Source organism: Ambystoma mexicanum, chromosome 6q, assembly GCF_040938575.1.
Source record: "Ambystoma mexicanum isolate Mex_15411 chromosome 6q, UKY_AmexF1_1, whole genome shotgun sequence".
In the NCBI taxonomy this organism is placed as follows: Eukaryota; Metazoa; Chordata; class Amphibia; order Caudata; family Ambystomatidae; genus Ambystoma; species Ambystoma mexicanum.
This window is the reverse complement of record NC_090937.1, coordinates 826,445,971-826,466,885: the sequence shown is the minus strand read 5'-3', so window position 1 is coordinate 826,466,885 and position 20,915 is coordinate 826,445,971.

The window sequence follows — 20,915 nt, the reverse complement described above, 5'->3', positions numbered from 1 at the left end:
CTTTCTCCCTTATTCAGGTGCTGAGAGAAATCATGAAGTCTCTGGGAATAATGCTTCTGGCGATAAAATTAGGTAAGTCTATTGTGATGAGAAGGATTCCCCTTGTTTGTCCCTTGTTTCACCTTGCTGTCCTTTTGTTCTCCTTAGGGGCCGGGGTGTGGCGAAGATGCTGTGGAGGCTGCGCCGACCCGTGAAGAGGAATAGTACCCCCGGCGGTAAAATCAGGTAAGTCTATGGGGGGTAACTAATATTGCCTCTGTTTATTCCCTTGGCTCACCTTGCTGTTCTTGTGTTCCCCTTAGGTGCCAGAGTGCGACAGGAACATGCAGAAGGATGCGGTGGATAGTGAAGATGCTGCGAAGGCCGGTGAGTTCAGTGCAGCGCTGCAGCAGGCTAGGCGACGCGCATAAAATAACTTCTTTCTTCCAGCTCGAAGGCGCGTTGGATCGGGAATTCAGGTAAGGATCAAAGGTATTGCTCTTGTTCTAACCTTTTCTCCTTCTTTCTCCCTCTTTCTAGGAGCTCCAGACTCGAGGCGGGCATGGCAGAAGACTGGATGCAGACCTGCAGGCACGATGAGCGTTACGCTGCTGGATGCAGAATAATGCAAAGCGTGTGCTGCTCTTCAGGCGTAGTTTAAATAGCCTCCAAAGTAGTCCCAGGTAAGTATTCCTCCTCGACCCCACCCAAGTAAAAAATAGTCCCTAGGTAAAGTAGTCCCTTCCAAGCCTCTTTTGGCTTGGAGCTCTTGCAGCATGGTCTGCATCAGGTAAGTTTGCAGCATGGTCTGCATCAGGTAAGTTTTACTCTATGAGCCTGGCGCCATAGACGCCAGGACTGCACCCAAATAGCCCCTAGCAGGGGTTGTTGGGCTTGCTTGGAATAACTTGATGCCTGCTTCCGGGGTTGCTGGACTTGATCTGGATCCCCGGGGGTAGGCATCATGACAAGGCAATGCAGAGTTTTCAGCTCTGGGCATTGAGCAGCACGGCATCAAGGTGTGCCTGCTCCTGGGCAACATGATTCTACTGGCTTTCAGCGGTCATGGAAATCTTCTGGACCTGGTCAATGTCAATGGACTTCGACGACCCTCGATGTCCATGCGCACTCTTCACGATACTCGGCGGACCCATCGAAACTGGCTTCCACAATGCTTTTATAAAGAGCAGCAGTTTTTGCATTATCGTCCCTCGTAGCTTGGGGAGAGGTCTCTTAGCCAGGTCCTCTCTTGAATCAGTCCTTGACAGACACAACAGCTCTTGGATTACATCTAAGGAAATACAGCAGCAATCTTCTCCTCCATATGGGCTTCAAGGATTAGTTTCAGGTTTCACCTTCAGCTTCTGAACAAATTGGTAAGTGAGAGGTCACCAAATATACACCTCTGTCCATCATTCACTCTGGATGTGCCAGGCTTAGCCAGCAAATCAACCAGAACGGCATTCATGCAGGCAGGCAGCCAATCAGGCTCACAGGCATTCAGGCCATTCATTTCCACCCAGACACCCATAACAAGGATTGTGGATTGGGTCAAGCACCCAGACTTTCAGCACACCACACTGCATTCATGTCAGTTTCAGGCAGGGCTGTCTCATTCATTGTGCCACACACACAGAAACCAAACACCCATAGCACGCATATTGGTCACACACTTTATTCACACAGGTCCCAGCCAACGGGCTACCCACAACATACAGTCACTGGGAAGGCTCTAGTCAGTCTGGCCTGGACTTCCCCAGAATACCATATTTGATTCTTCCACCCGACAGCCAGTCAGGGGAAAGGACAGAGTCAGTGCTTCCCCGGAATTTGGGAAAACAAGGTAACAGGCAATAGAAAACAAGAGGCCCTAGGAGACATCTTGCATTCGATCAGGAATCCACTGATTCCTATGGCAGGTCCTGGTTATCCCAAAATGGAGGATTCTCATAGCTCTTGTCATATCAGCATGATTCTGCCACCAGCCCATACCCTGCTCTGTGTTCAAAAAACATACACTAGTGGTACAGGGCTGTACTCCCACCCATGGGTGTCATAAGGGTATCCCAGGTGTCTTGGTTCCCCACAACCAAAAAGAAGAAGAGATGCACTGCCAGGGGTCCCAACTGGAATCCTGTGCAGAAAATAATACAGAACACACATGATAAGGGAGTACAGGACACGGACAGGGAGGCCCTGTCCCTCCAATGAATGCATTTCCAGCATCATAGTCAACCCCTACCACTCAGGCTGAGGTTGGGGTGGTCTAATCTCCCACAAGATTGACAATACCATCCAGAAGGTCAACATACCTTCTGGAAAGGCCACCTGCATTATCATGACTCTTCCCTAGTCTATGCTCAATAGTGAAGTTTAGTCCTTGAAGGCTAATGGACCGCCTGTGCAGTTTAGGATGTTCACCCTTCCTCAGCATACGTCACTGTACAGCTTTATGGTCAGTTTGTTCCTTGAAGGTAGACACAGTAAGGTAAGGCCTAAAAAGCCTAAGGGTCCAAACTATACTATATATACTATACTATACTATTCCTTTTCAACAGTAGCCCACCCATGTTCTCTACCTTTGAGTTCCCACTGATGAAGATAATAATGTTCTCTCCCTGTGTCATCTAACTGGGACAAGACACCTCCAATAACTGTGTCACAGGCGTCAGTCTGAACAATAAAGGGTTTGCTGTCATAAGGAGCACCAACACAGGTGCCCTACACAGACTTTTCTTCAAGCCAACAAAGGCCCTCTGACAGTTCCAGTCCAATTAAACTTGCTAGGTTGCTTGGGTGATGTCAGAGCTGTCAGAGGGGCAGATATGGTGCCATGGCCTGCCATGATGTTTCGTTAGTACCCAGTAAGGGCCAAAAAAGCTCTTACTTGGGTTTTAGTAATGGGAGTCTCCCAGTCATATGTATCCTGTACCGTACTGAGGAGAGGTTGGATTCAACCCCCTCCAACCTCATGACCAAGGTAAGTGACCTTCCCCTGAGCTATCTGGCACTTGGTGGCCTTGATAGTGAAGTTAGCCCTTTCATGGCTTGCAATACCTTTGTAATGACACGCTGGACAGGTGGTAAAGTGTTTACAACACCAAGGTTAGTCTTTATTGACTAATAAGGAAACAGAAATAAATGATAGTTTCTCCTTAAATGAAGTCCAAAACTGTCTTAGGTCTTGGGCTTCTCCTAGGATAAGGAAGGAACCTGGAATTAGTCGTCGTAAGCCCACCGCAGTCCTGGTGCTCCTTCCTCACCTTGGTGTCTGTTCTGAAACGGAAGGGAGAAGATTTCATTAGTGCCGTCTTGCTGTTATCTTTATATAGGGGCTGGAGTCACCTAGTCCAATCAGGGATCACTTTACCAGGAAACCTAGATAAACCACACCAAGCTCCGCCCCCTTCTTTCGAGAATGCTGGTCGCCATAATGGATTCCACACAGGCGATACTCGAGGACTCTTGGATGGGAACTCTTGCTCGGGGTATTAGGTAAGTCCACATAATCATTATCTAATTCTTCTGTGTTCTCTAATATTCATAACTTCTTTGCCTCTTGCAACCGATGTTCCGTCGGCTCCAAGCTACCCACACGGCGCCACTCCGGGTCGACAACTCTAGGCATTCCCCTGGGTTTCTCTCTTGTCTCCCTCAGCTGACCCACTTCAGGAACTCTTCCCGCAGTAGTGGCGACACTGGCAATGTCCTCCTCCATACCGTTATGTAGGTCACCCTCATTCACCTTGAACGTAGTTTGTTCATTGCCAAGATTAGCGTTCCCATTGTTCATGTTTACCCCAGTGGTGTTTTCTGTCGGGGAGGCTGACTCCTATACATCTTTCCCCCACCAGTGTGTTTCCATGGCGTCTTCTCCAGCATTCTCCGTTGTCGAGGTAGAGCCGGTTCGATTGGTTAGTGCTGCCCCACTTTCTAAGGCAGGCCCCTCTGCCTGGCTATGGGTTTAACAACCTTGTCCAAATGAGTCAAAAGCTCATCCCAGGTGGAACTGTAGACAGCAATGTTGTCTAGGTAGGCCATACAAAAGGCCTCCAGCCCACTGAATACATGATTGACCAACCATTGGAAGGTGACAGGTGCATTCTTCAACCCAAAAAGGCATGACTCTAAACTTGTAGAGCCCCTCTGGTGTTGAGAATGCAGTTTTTCCTTGGCCTGGTCTGTCAGAGCTATTGGCCAATAGCCTTGTGTGAGGTGAAATGTGCTTACAAACTTGGCCTCACCTATGGTGTCCACGAGCTCATCAGCCCAGGGCAATGGGTGATCAACAGTCTTGGTGACTGCATTGACTCCTCTGTAGTCCACACAGAACCTCCAATACTTGGTACTTGCCTTGGGGACAAGGACCACAGGGCTGGACCAGGGACTGGTGGAGGGTTTAATTGCACCCAGATACAACATCTTGGTGACCTGTGCCTGGATGTGGTTCTTAACTGTGTTTGACATCCCATAGTATCTACTTTTGACAGGTACATTGTCACCAGTGTCAATTTCAGGCCTGGTGTCAGTGAGAACAGAGGGGCATATTGCTGGAGCAAAGCCCTGCAGGCACTCTGCTGTTCTGATGCCAGATTGGGAGAGTAATGTACTCCCTCTACTGAGCCATCCTGAGAGTCGCTATGCAGCAAATCAGGAAGGGGCACAATCTCATCCTCGTCTTGCTCAGAAGCTGGCAGAAGACATGAAACTTCCTCTCTTCTGTGGAAAGGCTTGAGCCTGTTAACATGTAATATCTGAGGGGCTACCCCAGGGACTCCTATGTCAGCCCTAGTTGAACTTGCCCATCTTGGAGATTATCCTGAAGGGTCCAATTCAATTAGCTGCTAGAGCTCTGGGCTTGGAACGCTCCTTCACAAGGATCTCCTGGCCTGGATTCCAATCCACTTGTAAGTCCTTAAGGTCATGCCAGTACTTATTAATTTCTTGTCTTGTCTTATGATTTGCTGATGCCTGGCCCATCATCTGTGCCATGCTCATTCTAAGGCCTAACACATAGTCCCCCACTTGCTTGGTAGGACCTGGAGGTGTGTCTTCCAAACGTTCTCGGATTAAGGCAAGGGGTCTCCTCACGGGAGGTCCAAAGAGAAGCTCAAGGGGCTGAAAACAACACTGTGTTGAGGGACCTCTCTATAGGCAAACATCAGACATGGTAGGAGGAGATATTATTTCCTCCATAGGGGCTCTTCCAAAGCACTCAACATGCCTTTGAGAGTTTTATTAAATCTCTCAACCAGACAATTGGTCTGGGAGTGTTAGGATGTAGAGAACGTGTAGGTTATCCCACGTTCCTTCCACAATGCTTACATGTAAATAGACATGAAGTTGGATCATCTGTCAGAGACCACCTCTTTAGGGAAACTGTTGGGGAGAAGTTGGTGGGGCTTCTGGGGGTCCCAGCTATGGGAGGCCCCAACACCTCCCATTTTGCCCAAAGAAATGCAGCAGAGTTCCAAGCAAGCAGCAACATGTTTCAAACTGCGTTTATTTCTGGGCAGCCAAAAAAAAAAACACAGAGGGCTTTGTGCACAGCGAAAATCCAGGCACTGTCTCCCCCGGGGCTGGCTTGCAAGCCAGCTTTGTAACACACTGCAGGCTGACATCACAAAATTGGACCAGCTCCCAGAAACCTATCTCATCCTGAGATTGGCTGCTAAGTGATAGGTAACCTATAGTGCCCTTATAGGACGCCTGATCATTGGACATTTGGACCTTGGTGTCAGTGGGCTGGCTTAACTGCTCCTCCCCATTACCTAATTCTAAAATTATTGCATTGTGAATTTGTTCCCCTTAGCTTTAGCTGAACAGGCTTTTCGCCCCTGGGCCCTCAGCGTTCATTGGCCAGCGCTGAGCCATTTGTGTTACAATTATGTTTCAAATTATGTGTGGGTCTTGCGAAAAAGTCTTTCATTCCCAGAGAAAAAAACACTGGGCCCTGGGTGTTCTGCTCTGACTTACTCGTATTTGTGAAGAATTAAAAATGCTTGTCTGCCAGAGTTCACTGTCGTTCAAACCAAAAAATCTTATCTTATTGCAAGGCCTTGGGCTGCTCCTGGGTTTGCGAGCAACAATGTTGAAGTCAGCACAAATCCCCACTGCGGCTGGTGTTCAGTGAGACAAGTGTACCTGGCTGTAATTTTCCTGAAACATGGCTTTACACTGTGCCATTTGATTAGGTTAATTCATGAGCATCTGCAAGCCTTTAAACAGGAATTCTTGTGTTTTGTAGATTCTGGTATTGCTGCATTGAGGCGAATGTAGCATGTCGGTTGCAGTGTTGGTGAAGTGGCTGTCTTTCAGCATATTTGTCACCCATGGGCGCACTGGAGCCTGGTGCAAATGATGAGTGTGCTCCTTATTCTTCCTGCTGCTCTGTCTGTTGATGTGCCTGGGGTGAGGGGTCAGGAGTTTGATCTCGATTTTCCCTCTTCAGTCCCCCCTCTGGTCAACTTGTCGACCACACCACCAGCAACATACATCTTCTTCTGGTCGGCATATCTTTGTCAATTCTCTGAGGTGTCCATATTTGTTCACATGATTGTGAAGGACCAGCACATGTAGGAGTATCCTCCTTCTGCTTTCCACCACACTCACTTCCCTTCTTACTTCCTCGGATCACAGGGAGTGTCCACCTTTATTACTGCTGGAACCAGGTCGCACACCGCTATCTTCTCCCTTAGTCCCACTCTTCCTTTCACCATGTCTTTCATTGCTCCTCCTATGCTCACATCCATCAGAATTTGCATTACGATTGCTTCTTCTGCTGTTCTCTCACATCTTGCAATGGATCTTCATCTTGCACAATGATGCTACGCTCAGTACTACTGCTTCAGTTATCATCTTCAATCCATCCAGTCATGATGGCATCCATAACCATGAAAACGCTAGCCAGTTCTTGTCTTTCTCTCTTCATGACCATGGAAACGCTAGCCAGTTCTTGTCTTTCCGTGTTCACATGTGTTTTAATGCTGAACAGTCTTTTGTGTGCTTTTACTTCATCCAATGTTGCTTTTGTCTCGCTCGAGAAGTAGTTCCTCCCTCTGTTCACTTCTCAGTCTGTTTCTCTTCTTCCGTTGTTTGGGCTTTTTGTGCTTTGTTCAGTCAACTCTTCTTCCTTCGGTTGTTTTTCATCTTGCGGAAGTCATCAGGCCTCACATCTTCCTTGGGTATCACCAACAAGGCATGCTGATGTGCAACAACAAACAGTCTCCTCCCCAATTCGATGGCAGTTTCTCTTGAGCTTTAGATCCATATGCTCAATAGTAGTCCATAAGCACTGCTGTTCCTGCTGACATCGCCCTACTGATCTTAGCCTTCTTGCATCCAACATTTTCGCCCACTTCTTTTCACTATTGTGCTGGTAACCTAAGGCTGGTGCCTTCAGAGTATAAATCCTTCTTTATTCTCCACCCAAGTCACCATCTTTGCACTCTTGTCCCACTCTGTTAGGCACTTATCATATTTTTCTTTTTTTTTCTCTCTTTTTTTTTTACATTTTTTTCTTGCAGCTTGCTCACTGGTGCATTTGCTAGTCATTTCGTCTCTCTCTGGCCACTTGCTACATACAGTTGTTCTTCAATGAGCTGCCAGTAGTTGTTCATCATGGGTAGTGTCTTCATGTAATCTTCCTTCATAGGGGATTGCCTCTTTTTACATCAATCTCAATGTTTCGGTCATCCCTTGCAATCTTCTTCACGTTTGAACACTTTGAGATACATGGGTTTTGTGCTTTTCTGTAGGTATTTCTGTTGTAATCAATTCTCTCAAGGCACTTAAGGCGCTCCTTACTTTGGCAGCAGTCTTTTCCTCACCCTCTGACACCGTAGGTCTTCCTGCTTGGGTTAGGGAATGTTAGTAGGGGGTACAGCGGTAATGCTCACTATTACATATCATTTTTAAATTACCACCCCTCATTATTCCGTTCATCATTAACAGTCCCATCATGAGGATAGGAGTCCTTATTGGCTTGCCCATAACCACTTACGCTGCTGGGTCCTTGCAGCTGATGAGATAAAGTTGCCCGCCTGAAAAAAGCAAGAAAGGTGTTAATATGTTAGTACTTGTTAGTGCCCTCAAGCTCCTCAAACTAAACAATCACTGAGGGCAAAAATGAAACCTCCCCGCGGACATTTCTTGTTGAGGGTTTCTCAATGTTGGTCGGACAGTATATGCACTGGATTCAAGTTGGGGAAAAATTTGGTCTATGTATTCAATTGAAGCAAGGGAATATAATTCAGGGAAACGTTCTCTAAGGGGTCTGGGTTTTCTGACAGAGTGGGCAAATTGAGTGGGAAAGGCTTCAGAATGGTTGAATGAGTAGGCCTCAGGGTGATGAATGGGAGGTAACATCAAGGAAATGTCCTACATAATTCTAACAACACACACATACGCAACAACCTGAATGTGCGAGAAAAAGAGAGAGAACAAAACAGTGTTACAGCTGTCGGGTGCACAAACTATAATTTGAAGCCTATTTCAGCATGCTATGCACATTGGGTTGTTGGTCCCTATTCTAGCTGCTTGTGTGCGTTGGACCATAGGATGGCCACTTTTCCCTAACTCGACAGTGTTCGTGCTGTTTTGCAGTTCATGAAAATCTGTTGCATTGGCCCTGTTGATCGTTGCTCCCTCATTGCCAGGGTGGCCACCGCTTTGTAGGGCTTGACGCCTTACACATCTAACAAAGTCAGTCAGGAGGGCAAAATGTCCCTCTTGCACTACAGTTTTTAGTCTCTAGTCCCTAATCATTTGAATTTAGTTGTCCGTTGTCTTCAGGCCTGCCCTGGGTTTCTTTGTATCTGGCGAGAAATGAAAAAGAAGCGCTTGAGACCTGAGAATTGATATATTCTTCAATTTCTTGACCTACCCTCTCTGCACTACTCTTACACTATTCAGTGTCCTAGTGGGAGGAGCCAAGGGTACATTTATGCACCATCCTGTCACCACCTGGTGGGCGTTCAATGACGTTGGACCGCAACTTGTTGCACAATTCGAAATTTACCTGGAAAATGGGTAGACAACCACTGTCCTGTAGCTGTATCCTTAACACATCTGGATCATCTGCACTTAATTTAGGTGAAGATACTCATGACACACTTGGATCATATACACACAATTTAGGTGGTAGTGTACAGATGGGCCTTTGAGTCTTTGTATTTACTATACTTTACTTTAAGCTATTTATATTGCGCACCTTTGTCCCAGGGGCATTAGGCGCTGACAAGCTAAACAGGGATACAGGTTTAGCTTGTTTTGGATTTACCACCATCAGGGTGGTAAATCTGTCATATAGGGTAGCTGTGTCTCTAAATTAAGAGGATCATGTTCCTTAATTAAGAGAATCGCAGGATTTTTAGATCTTTCTTCTATGGCCCCTCTCACAACTTCTCAGGGCGTGCCCCGCAGTGAACTGCAGGCACTTTAAGCTGGTACTAATGAAATTTACTACCAAGTATTTGCTACCTGTCCTCTCCCCACTCTTTTTATCTCTGTTTTTCTTTTTGTTTTTGTTCTCTATCAACCCCAACCATCTCAATTTACTCCCATGCCCTGTATCCCACCCCATGTCCACTTGTTAAACCCTGCTCTGTTAATTACTCATTTAAGTCTAGCATTGTATTACTCCACTACTTTCAATACTGTTGCAGTTAAACAATATATTTCTCCCCTCATGATCTACTCCCAAATTTTAATACCACCATTATTCTCGCATTCGTGCAGCAATTACCTCTTTCCCTATGTGTGTTGGCTAATGCATTTGTGCCAGTGCTGTGTTCAAAAGCACTAGTGGCATTACCACTTGCACTGTGTTATTTTGTCACCAAAGGGTGTCTGTTTGGAATATGGATCATCCACCCCTTACCCAAAGTTCTCTCCTCCCGGGGTGCAGCTCCCCGCAATTCCATGATGTGTGTCTCTTGTGTATTTTTGTAACCCACTCACAACACCATGTTCCTTACTCCTCTCAGGGCAATGTGTCTCTCCTTCGGTTTTCTGCGCTGTGTTCTAGTGCCAGTGTGAGAGCCACTAGTTTTGCTGTGTGTGTTTAATAATGAGATGGCAATCGTGCACCCCTAATCTTCTCACTTGTCCTACCTTCCCTCAGTCTCACTACAGCATTTCCTAACTTCTTGACCCCATCAGTATGATCGATAGTTAGTGAACCGTCAATGAAAGGCACGCCTTCCCCCTCAAGTGCACCTTTCTCCAACTTGTGTGTCTCATTTAATTGCTCTGTGTTATTTGTGTATGCATGAGCCCAGTCTCATTGCTGAAAGATGTGCGCTCAGAATGTAGCTGAATTTACTCTCTTTCAATGCACCCCCTTTGTACCGTGCACCCCCACTATGCCTAAACAATCTTCCTTACTTTCAGCATGTGTATGCCTGGTGTTGAACAAGTTATGGCTTTGTCTGTGAAGAGAATGGTCATATCCAGTCTGCTCATAATGTCACAAATGTCCCTTCCCTAATGGATGGCCTAGTCGCCCCACTGTCACCCAGAAAGGAAAATGTTTTGTTACCTATCACCAGCTGTCACGCTCACCTGATTCCCAAGGAGGCGCAGGTTTGGCTTCGAGTGCTGATGCTTCTTCAATGGTGAAGCGCAGGACTCTGAAGATGGACAGGAAGGGCCCCTCTACTCTGGCTTTCCTGGCTCGCAGGAATATTCCCCTGTGCGTGAAAAGGGAGTATTACCCACTGACGGAATAATGCTCAAGCCTCCCACTCCCTTCTAACCCTCCACGATACCCTTCCACGATTCCCCGTGAAGTCTCACCTTAGGGTCTGGAAGGATGAGTTCTCTATCCTGCTTCTGATGCAGGGGCGCGTTGAAACCCAGTTACTTCACTGGATTGAGGTTTGATGGGAGTTCAAAATAAGCTTGACTATTCAGGTGAGGCGTTGTAAGAGTTCTGTTGCAAGTTCAAAAGTTCAAGCTTAATAATAATGTTCATTGTCTTTTTGCAGCAAGCGCTAATGCTTATGTCTTTTTCCCCTTAGGGGCCGGGGTTCGGAATGCCGGAGATATGGCGCCGACCCGAAGTGAACGTGCAGTTCCAGTAAATGACAGGTAAGTTCTGGATGAGCGTTCAGGTAATGTCTTTGCATTCGCTCATTCAATGTCTTTGTCTTTTTTCCCCATAGGGGCCAGGGTCCGGAATGCCAGGAAGCGGCAGGACCCGAAATGAAATGGGAATGACCCAACAAGTAAGTCTTAGAAGGAAACTGAGCCTTTCCTATTCCCTTCCTTCTCTCACCTTTTTTTCTTGTCTTTTCTCTCTAGGCTCAGGGAAGTGGGTGCGGATCCGGATTATCGCTGCTGAAGATGGAGGCGCCCAGGAAAGGTGAGTGAAATGCAGCGCTGCAGCGATCGAAGCGAAATGCTTTTAAAATGATGTCTTCCCTTTCAGGATCGTCGGTGTGATGTCTCCGTGATGCAGCTTTAGCAGGTAAGGTCTTCTTTCTCTCCAATTCTCTCTTATCTCCCCTTGCAGGCGACCCAGGATGCTGACAGGTGTGGCTGAAGTCCAGATGCAGGAGCTGACACGGCGAGCGTCCAGCTGCGAGGAGCAGAACAACGCGAAGCGTGAGTTGCTGATCGGGCGTGGTTTAAATAGCTTTGGAAGAAGTTCCAGATATGTATCCTTCCACCGATCAGGTATGTATCCTTCCCTGACCACACCCAGGTGGAAAGTAGTCCCACAGGTAAAGTAGTTCCATTCAGGCCCCAAGAGGGCCTGGATGTAGCAGCATGGTCTGCATCAGGTAAGTGCACATTAAAACACTTGAACACATGTCTAGCTTTATGAGCTTGGCGCCTAAGGCGCCAGGACAGGGGTCTAACATGAGCCTGGCGCCTAAGGCGCCAGGACTGTGTCCAAAGGGCCCCAGCTTGGGCCCGATGGCACTTCCCTGGGGGGAATGATGCCTGCCTCTGGGGTTGCTGGGTCGGAACTGGCTCCTTGGAGGTAGGCATCATGACACCACCCCTATGCAATTGTGCTCTGCAGGATTGAGTGTGCGTGAGTGTGTGTGGCAGAGTGAGACAAATCAAGTTTGTCTGGGGCTGTCCTATTAAGAGTATAATGTCAATATATTTCCTTTGAAAGTGTTGTTCCCCACAAAGATGACCCCTCCCAGTTATGTAACCGGTACTGTTGCTATTGTGTCAGTGTTCTGAATGGGTGCTGACTGTTGTACAGTGCCCCTGTGTCATGATTCTTGTAAATCCTGGGGTAGTGGTGCTGTCATTTGTTGTGTGTGTGTCTGTATCTGTAGTGGTGGCAGTGCCTGTGTTGGTGCTTGTGGTGTCTGCTGAAATGATCCCTGTATCTGTCCTTGCTGCTGGCACTGGGCATAATAATTTCATTGTGCCCCTGCATACTATTGCTGCTCCTGATCCCCCCGCCCATTTTGCTTTGCTTCCCCAAAATGACAGGTTCTTGAAACATGTCCTAAATGCCTGCAGATCCTGCACTGTAGTGACTCCCTCCCCTGAAAAACCCCTTGGAATGTTTCCTGCATTCTGTGGTCCCTGCTGTCCATAGGCCCGAAATCCTCCCTGATTGTGGTGCATCTGTGATCCAAACTCGGGCCCTCCTTGGAGTCCGCCCCTTCTTTGAACCCTCGCTGGAGCACACCCTGTATCCTCCCCACATGGGTGGTGCGTATTGTGGTGGTTGTTGATACTGCTATTGTGATGCTGGTGCATGTGAGTTGGGGATTGTTTTAACTGCCCCTTCCATTGCATACTTTAATAATGTATTTTCTACCAACTTGGCCTCATCTGCCTTTCTCTGTCTCTGCCGTTTGTTTAACCGTCTTCTGTTGCCACAATCTACAATACACAGCGTCAATTTCTAGCATTCTATAATTGCTCCCTCCCTTCAATAACCCCATGCATGCTGCACCACCCCCTACTGCGCCTCTATCATGTTTGGCTGTGATGTCTTGTTCAGTCCTCTCCTCCTCCCATCTCTTCCTTTCCCATTCCAGTGCAACCCACTCATTGACCACTTTTATGGCCCATTCATCCTACTGCTTTTGTACCCATTCCCTTGCCATCTATCCCTTCTCCACGCTCTTTTCCCATAAGCTCTCTCTCTTTCTTCCTCCTCCATTCCCTTTCTTTCCTTTCCAGTTCCCCTGCTTTCTTCCAGTCTCTCTCCTCGCACTGCACTTTAATTTCTTGGTCCCTCTTCTGTCTCTCTTCTCCCTCCATTTGCTCTGCCCAGTCAAGCTTTTTGTGCTCCTTCTCCCCACTCTATTGCTGTTGTTACTACTTACACCTCCCCCGTTATCTTCCCTATAATTTTGAAACAAAAAAAAATACTTGTGCTGCTATTTATTCCTCTGAGCCTGTGCCTTCAAATCTGCTTTCATGCACTGCAGCCCTCCCTTGCTCACGCCTGTGCTGCTAGTGGGTTGGTCTGCACCTTCCTTTTTGTTCTCTTTAGTGTATTGTGATTGCTTGTATGTGGTGTTTAAATGTCCTTCTGCTGCTTTCAGTTCTCTCATGGAATGCATTCCTTGCTTACCATCTGTGTCATCAAATATTACACTCCCAGAGATGCAGAAGGGTGAAACCCCTCTTCTCTCTGCTCGTGCTGATTCAGCATCTGCTGTCGCCTCGACACTTTCCTTTCCTCCACGCGCCACAGATCAACTTTAGCCAGGCGCTTTTCACCCTCTTTCCCGTGTAAGTGCTGTGTATGTGTGTCAGTAGCAATTGCTGCACGCCTCTGGAGAAGCTGCCTATGGGCAGTCATGGTCTTATTTGTTTGCCTTCAGTACTTTTGAATCATTGCACACTATGTTTTACTAACTTAGCTTGGCATGAAAGCTGCGTGCTACATAACAGTTGAAGGGGAGTCCTTTCCCCGCTACCCCTAAATGCATTATGCTTTTACCTCACCTCAAGTTGAGAATTTCAATAATCCACTGTTCAGGGAGCAAAAGTTAGAAAAGAATGCAACATTTCTCTTTTTGTTATTTTAAATTTCTATGATCCTTCTTGGCTCTGCACCTTCGCCAGCGCACTCCACGTGCAGCCCATCTTCACTAGACCATTGCCTTCTATGGCACACCCCCACAATCTTGCGCATGTGCCTTCCACACACCGCCTCTGGGTCACCTCTCCTGCCTCCTCACCATCAAAAATCGGTATCCTATGCATCAATCTAAAGGTGACGTCACCAAACTAAAAACACAGTACAAACGGACAGACAAATGCGCATATACGTAACAACCCATTGCTTCCAACCCCACACAAAACCCCACAAAGATCCCAAAATAAAACCCCACAATCCCACAGCTGTCTTCCCACTCACCAGGGTGGAGTATTCTCTTTATTCCCTTGTGTTTGTTTTAAAATGTACCCGTGACGTCGCCCCACGAATGATACGCCTCTCTCCAGGAGACTTAATCAGTCAAACACCTTCTGCAATCTAGGATAGCTCCGGCTAACAAATCACTACGGGAAAACATCATCCATGATCCAGACTACTACGCCCGACTCACAGGTATACCTCTATTTACATACTTCTGCAGTCCAGGCCTGTCAAGTCTGTAGTCCTGGTTATTTACCAGACCCTTTTACCTCGAAGACCGAACACTCCCTACACACAAAAGCTCCAGTCCATATCCAGACAATACAATTTAACATTTCTACAACATACTGTTCAATAATACTTCCTACTACTTAAAACATTTGCCCATTGTTACCCCACACAATCATACCCTCCCCTCAAAGCCCAAGTTGCTGGTTGCTTGAACTTGTACTTACATTTCCTATGCAGCACTGGCACTTGCTCTGCTACCGGACCCCCCATGAAGGCGCTTCACCAGACCCCTTCTTCTGCTGGGCTCTCACCTGCCCTTAAGCGGGGTATTCCAAGTTGCCCCCGATGCCTTTAGCCGGTTATGCGTTTTCCGGTTGTCTTCAGGTGCAGGCGAGGGTCCCACAGCTTCTTTGGGTCGGCGGCAGGGAGGGTAGTTCAATGCAGGGCTTGTGCAGGCAGTGCCCATCCACCAAGGGCCTTACAATGAGCATTGAGCCTCACAGAGGGCACCAACTTGTTGGGGAGAAGTTGGACCCCCACCAGGGCTTCTGGGGGTCCCAGCTATGGCAGGCCCTAACACCTCCCATTTTGCACAAAGAAATGCAGCAGAGTTTCAAGCAAGCAGCAACATGTTCCAAACTGCGTTTATTTCTGGGTATCAAAAAAACCAACAGAGGGTTCAGTCAAAGCCAGCTTTGTAACACACTGCAGGTTGACATCACAAAATTGGATCAGCTCCCAGAAACCTATCTCATCCTGATATTGGCTGCTAAGTGATAGGTAACCTATAGTGCCCTTATAGGATGCCTGATCATTGGACATTTGGACCTTGGTGTCAGTGGGCTGGCTTAACTGCTACTCCCCCATTACCTAATTCTAAAATTGTTGCATTGTGAATTTGTTCCCATTAGTTTTAGCTGAACAGTCTTTTCACCCCTGGGCCCTCAGCCTTGGGTGTTCCGCTCTGACTTACTCATATTTGTGAAGAATTAAAAATGCTTGTCTGCCAGAGTTCACTGTCGTTCAAACCAAAAAATCTTATCTTACTGCAAGGCCTTGGGCTCCTCCTGGGTTTGCGAGGCACATTGCTGAAGTCAGCACGAATCCGCACTGTGGCTGGTGTTCAGTGAGACAAATGTACTTGGCTGTAAGTTTCCTGAAACATGGCTTTACACTGTGCCATTTGATTAGGTTAATTCATGAGCATCTGCAAGCCTTTAAAAAGGAATTCTTGTGTTTTGTAGATTCTGGTATTGCTGCCTTGAGGCTAATGTAGCATGTAGGTTGCAGTGTTGGTGAAGTGGCTGTCTTTCAGCATATTTGTCACCCATGGGCGCACTGGAGCCTGGTGCAAATGTTAAGTGCACTCCTTATTCTTCCTGCTGTTCTGTCTGTTGATGTTCCTGGAATGAGGGGGCAGGAGTTTTAGCATGATTTTCCCTCTTCAAAGCCAACTCTGGTAGAAAATGTCCAAGAGAGTCATGGCAACCACCTTGGAAGTTATGGTCTGAAGGGACATAGCCTCAGGGTTCCTGGTGGAATGATCAACCAGTACCAAGATGAACCTGTGTCCACCTGATGTGGGAGAGTCCAAGGGACCGAAAATGTCGATGCATAACCACTCAAATGGTGGGCCAACCACTGGTCAAGGCTGCAGTGACACTGCCTCCAGTTTTGCCAGCCAACTGAAAAGTGGGACAAATCCAGCAGTGGGACTCTACTCCCATCCTGGGCCAGTAGAAATGTGTAGAGAGACTTTGATTGGTCTTCTTAGTGCCAAGAGGACCTGCTAAGGGCATCTCATGTGCCCATTGCAGAAGGAAGGGCCATTACATCTTGGGTGACACCAACCTCTTGAGAGTACCAGGTTCAGGCTTAGTGGGCTCACTAGAAAGGAGCTCACCCTCCCAATAGCTCTTGAATGACATATGCACTTCACCTTGTGCCTGGGCCTGTTTTCCTAGAGACTTAAGAGAGTGTCACTCTCTCTGACCCTTACAGAAGGCTCCCCTAGAGGGCCCACCTTCAGCCAGCAGGCAGTGAAGGTCTTCCTGAGGAGGGTCTTCTGGCTCTTTTCCCTCAGGAGTTTACTCTAGGGTTTATTTATTTATTTTTATTTATTTATTTAAATTTATATAGCGCGCAAGCAGCCCAGGGGCATTGAGGCGCTGTAACTTGCAATAACTTAGTTACATGGTACATATGATAGCGATTGTTGACACATTATGAATAGTACAAGAAATCATACTATTGTTACAAATATTGCATTTGGTCGTATATTGCAAACATAAATGATAGGTATTCGTGCTGATGTGTCGGTCCTTATGTGAAGAGGGTAGTTTTCAGTGTTTTGCGGAAGGTGGTGAGGGAGTCCTCGCCACGGATGGTGGGAGGTAGGGCATTCCAGTGGGTGGGCGCGAGGTAGGGGAAGCAGGATCCACCCGCTTTTACTCTTTTTACTAGTGGCACAGAGAGCATGTTTGTGTACGGAGATCTGGTTGGCCTGGTGGTGGAGACAGGGTGGATCCTTTGAGAAAGGTAAGCAGGAGCAGTGAAGTGAATGCACTTGTGGGTCAGTGTCAGGGCTTTGAATACGATCCTTTCCTTTATTGGGAGCCAGTGGGCTAGTTTTCTGGCTTCAGAGATGTGTTCTCTTTTAGCAATGCCTTGGGCTGCCCGGAGAGCATTGTTCTGTATTACTTGTAGTCTCTCTAAGTTTTTGTTGGAGGTTCCTAGAAAGAGTACATTGCAGTAGTCTAGCCTGGAGCCGGTGATGGCTCTGGCTATGTTGGTGCAGTTCTAAGGGCCTGATTGTGTTGATAAGTTTAGCATGATATGCAGCTGCGGATGCTATTGCGTTGACTTGTCTATCCATGGATAGGCTGGAGTCCAGGTAGACTCCCAGAGTTTTGACAGAATCGGAGACCGGGATTTTAATGGAGTCAATGGTGAAGTGGCTGAATTGGACATCTAGGTTTTTTAGCGTGTCAGGGGAACCTACCAGGAGGAGTTCTGTCTTGTCAGAGTTGAGGCATAGTCCGTTGTCAGCCATCCAGGCTTGGATGGTGTTGTAGAGATTGTTGAGGGTCAGGGAGTCGGTGTCATAGTTACCTGTGAGAGTGAGGAGGATCTGGGTGTCGTCGGCGTAGTTGGTGTATGAGATGCCCATAGCGTCGAGGATGAGGAAGGTTAAAACTGGGTTTAGCCCATCCAGAGCTTGGATCCCAGTGGGTGTTGCTGAAGGGAAAGAAGGAGCACCCTTCACTGAGTCTTCTTGCTTTTCCGTTTTGCCTTCGGTCTCCCCTTTGGTGTGGGTAACTGACAAGCAGTCAGACCCTGAGTGACCTGAGGCCTAGTGACTGCCACAGCAGTTAAATGTAGTCTATCAGAGATCAACCCCAACTCCACTATGTCATCCCCAACAATATGTGGGCAGGTACATTGTCCTGAACCAGGACAGGAAGCTTTGTCTTGTCCTCAATCTGTATGGTGACCAGGGCTACAGGCGATAATTTGGGAGGCCTACCAGCTAACCTGGTAGTTCTCAGAGGAGCACTTACATAGTTCTCTGGCATGAGCAAAGTCCTGTCTACCACTGTCATGCTCACCCCAGTGTCTCTCAAACCAGTGGAAAGCTGGCCATACAGGAGGACACTTCACACAAATTGGCGGGATTCTGTGGGATGGTAGCCATTACTTCTGCATACTGGTCCCAGGCCCCAAGGGACACTTAGGACATCTCTGTAGGAGCACCAAAGTTGATTCCTGGAGAGGAGGGGAGGACAGTGGCCTCCACCTCAAGTATGAAGCAAGGGTGGGTGAGGCTAACAGCCTGGACTCCAAGTGCCTTACCTTTACACTTGGGGTAACACTTCTTCTGGTCCAGAGCCCCGCAGATCCAACAAGTGCCAGGAATTTGAGGTACTGTATTGTATCAAGGGGGAGCCTGCTTTACAGCAGGAGAACCGCTACTCTTACCCCCACCCCCTTGAGACTTATCCCCACTAGATTTCTGAGTCTCAGGAGAGGGATATTTAGGCTTATTTGACTGTGAGTGCTTATGGGACTCCTCAGGATTCTTAGAGTTCCATTTCTCTTTGTCCTTGTCCTTCCCACTGGGCAACTTAGGGGACACCCAGTGAGAGAACCACATGTCAGCCTGACGGGCCAGCTTAAAGGGATCCAAAATGTTCTGGTCAGCAATGTACTGCCTCAGCACTGGTGAACAGGCTTCAGAAAAATGCTCAAAAAACGAAAAGGTGGGACAATTCAAAAAAAGTTTTCACCTTGTACCCATCAATCCACCCCATCGTGTTCACATGGGCAGCACTCACTCATTCAACCAAAGATGCATTTTCTCTTTTCTTATATTCCCTGAACCTTTTAAGGCATTGGGTAGGTGTCTTGACAAACTTGGCAATCAACACAGCTTTCATGCACTCATACTGGCCTCTTTCTTCCACACTCAGTTTCACAATATGTTCATAAACAGTCTGAGGCACCTTAATTAACAAACACTAAGCCCAATCTCTTTTATCAACATCATGGATTCCACAAGCCATCTCAAATGCTTCTACCCATTGGAGGATATCAGAACCCTCCACATACACACCAACCAAATCTTTTATAAACTTGTTGGCAGAGGACCTGGCACTCTCAGCTGGTTTGGCTGAATTCTCCACTCTAGCTTTCTCTAGCTGGATCCTCTGACATTCAGTGTCTTTATATTTCAAGATCTCTATCCTTGAGTATCACTTGCTGTGCCAACTCCTCTTTCTTCAATTCAGCTTCCAACTTTTTGTATTCAAAGGCCAATTTCATCCTTAATAACTCAGGTTCCAAGGTATTCCCTGATGAAAAAATGCTGGGTTTCAGAATAGAAGCGATAGAAGAGGTGGCAATCCCAGTGGCAACATCTGTGACTTCACCAGGGGTAAGGACCCCATCAGAGCCTACCCCATTTACATCATGTGTGTCACAATCTGTTTGGTAATACACAAGGGCAGCTATAAGCTCAGCCCTAAACATATCAGTAAATCTATTTCTCTCTCTTGACAAGCACGTCAGAGTGCATCTAAACTCATCCTAGTCAATCTGCCATTTGGAATAGGTTCCATTGCTTGTAATGTAGTTATACTAGTATACACAAGTAAATCCCAAATCAAGAAAGTGTTGATATTTTGTAGTTGGCAAGGTAACACACTGAGTTTTTAAAACCATTGGCATCCCACTGCTGCAACCAGTGTAAAGACTGGAGGGGGATATCTGTATTTCTGTCCCTTATATGGTACGGTAACTCTGTCGGCAGACTTTCCTTGGTGGCTGGACACCTCGACTTTCACCGGCGGGACAACGTAATCCACAGTGATGGCAAGGGAGCCCTTGCTCAAATGTTCTTTGACAATGCAGAGCTTTTTGGCTCGAGGAGTCGAGCACCACAGTATCAAGGTGTCCAAAATTATGGGCGCCATGTCTCGACTGGCTTCCAGCGGTCACAGAAATCTTCTGAACCCCAGTTGACGTCAATGGACTTCAACAACCTTCGTTGTCCAGGCGCTCTCGGCAGGATTCTCAGCAGACCCCTTCTCCGGATGTCAGACTCACCGGACTGGCTTCCAGAGTGCATTGATGAAGAGCAGCAGATTTTGCACAATGGTCCCTCATAGCTCAGGGAGAGGTCTCCTAGCAAGGTCCCCTCTTGGATCAGACCTCAACAGACTCGACAGCTCTTGGATTACATCAAAGGAAATGCAGTAGAAATCTTCTCCTCTAAGTGGGCTTCTAGGATCAGCTTCAAGTTTCACCTTCATCTTCTGAACAAATTGGTAACTGAGAGTTCTCCAGATATACACATCTGTCCTTCATTCGTTCTGGATGAGCCGGGCTCAGTCAGCCGTTTGCACAGAAGGGCATTCATGCAGCCAGGCAGCCAATCAAGTTCACACGCATTCAGGCCAGTGACTTCCACCCAGACAACGATAACAAGGAATGTGGATTGGGGCAAGCACCCAGACTTCCCAGCTTCTTAGTTTCAGGCAGGGCTATCTCATTCATTGTATCACACACACAGAAACCAGACACCCATAACATAGAAGGCATATTGGTCAAACACTCTATTCACACAGGTTCCACCCCAAGGGTGGACCCACAACATACAGTCACTGGGAAGGCTCCAGCCCATCTTGCCTGGACTTCCCCACAATACCATATATGGTATCCCAAGGGTATCTGGTCACCACAACCAAAAAGATGAAGAGCTGTACTGTCAGGGGTCCCAACTGTACTCCTATGCATAAAATAACTCAGAACACACATGATAAGGGAGTACAGGACAAGGACAGGGAGGCCCTGTCCC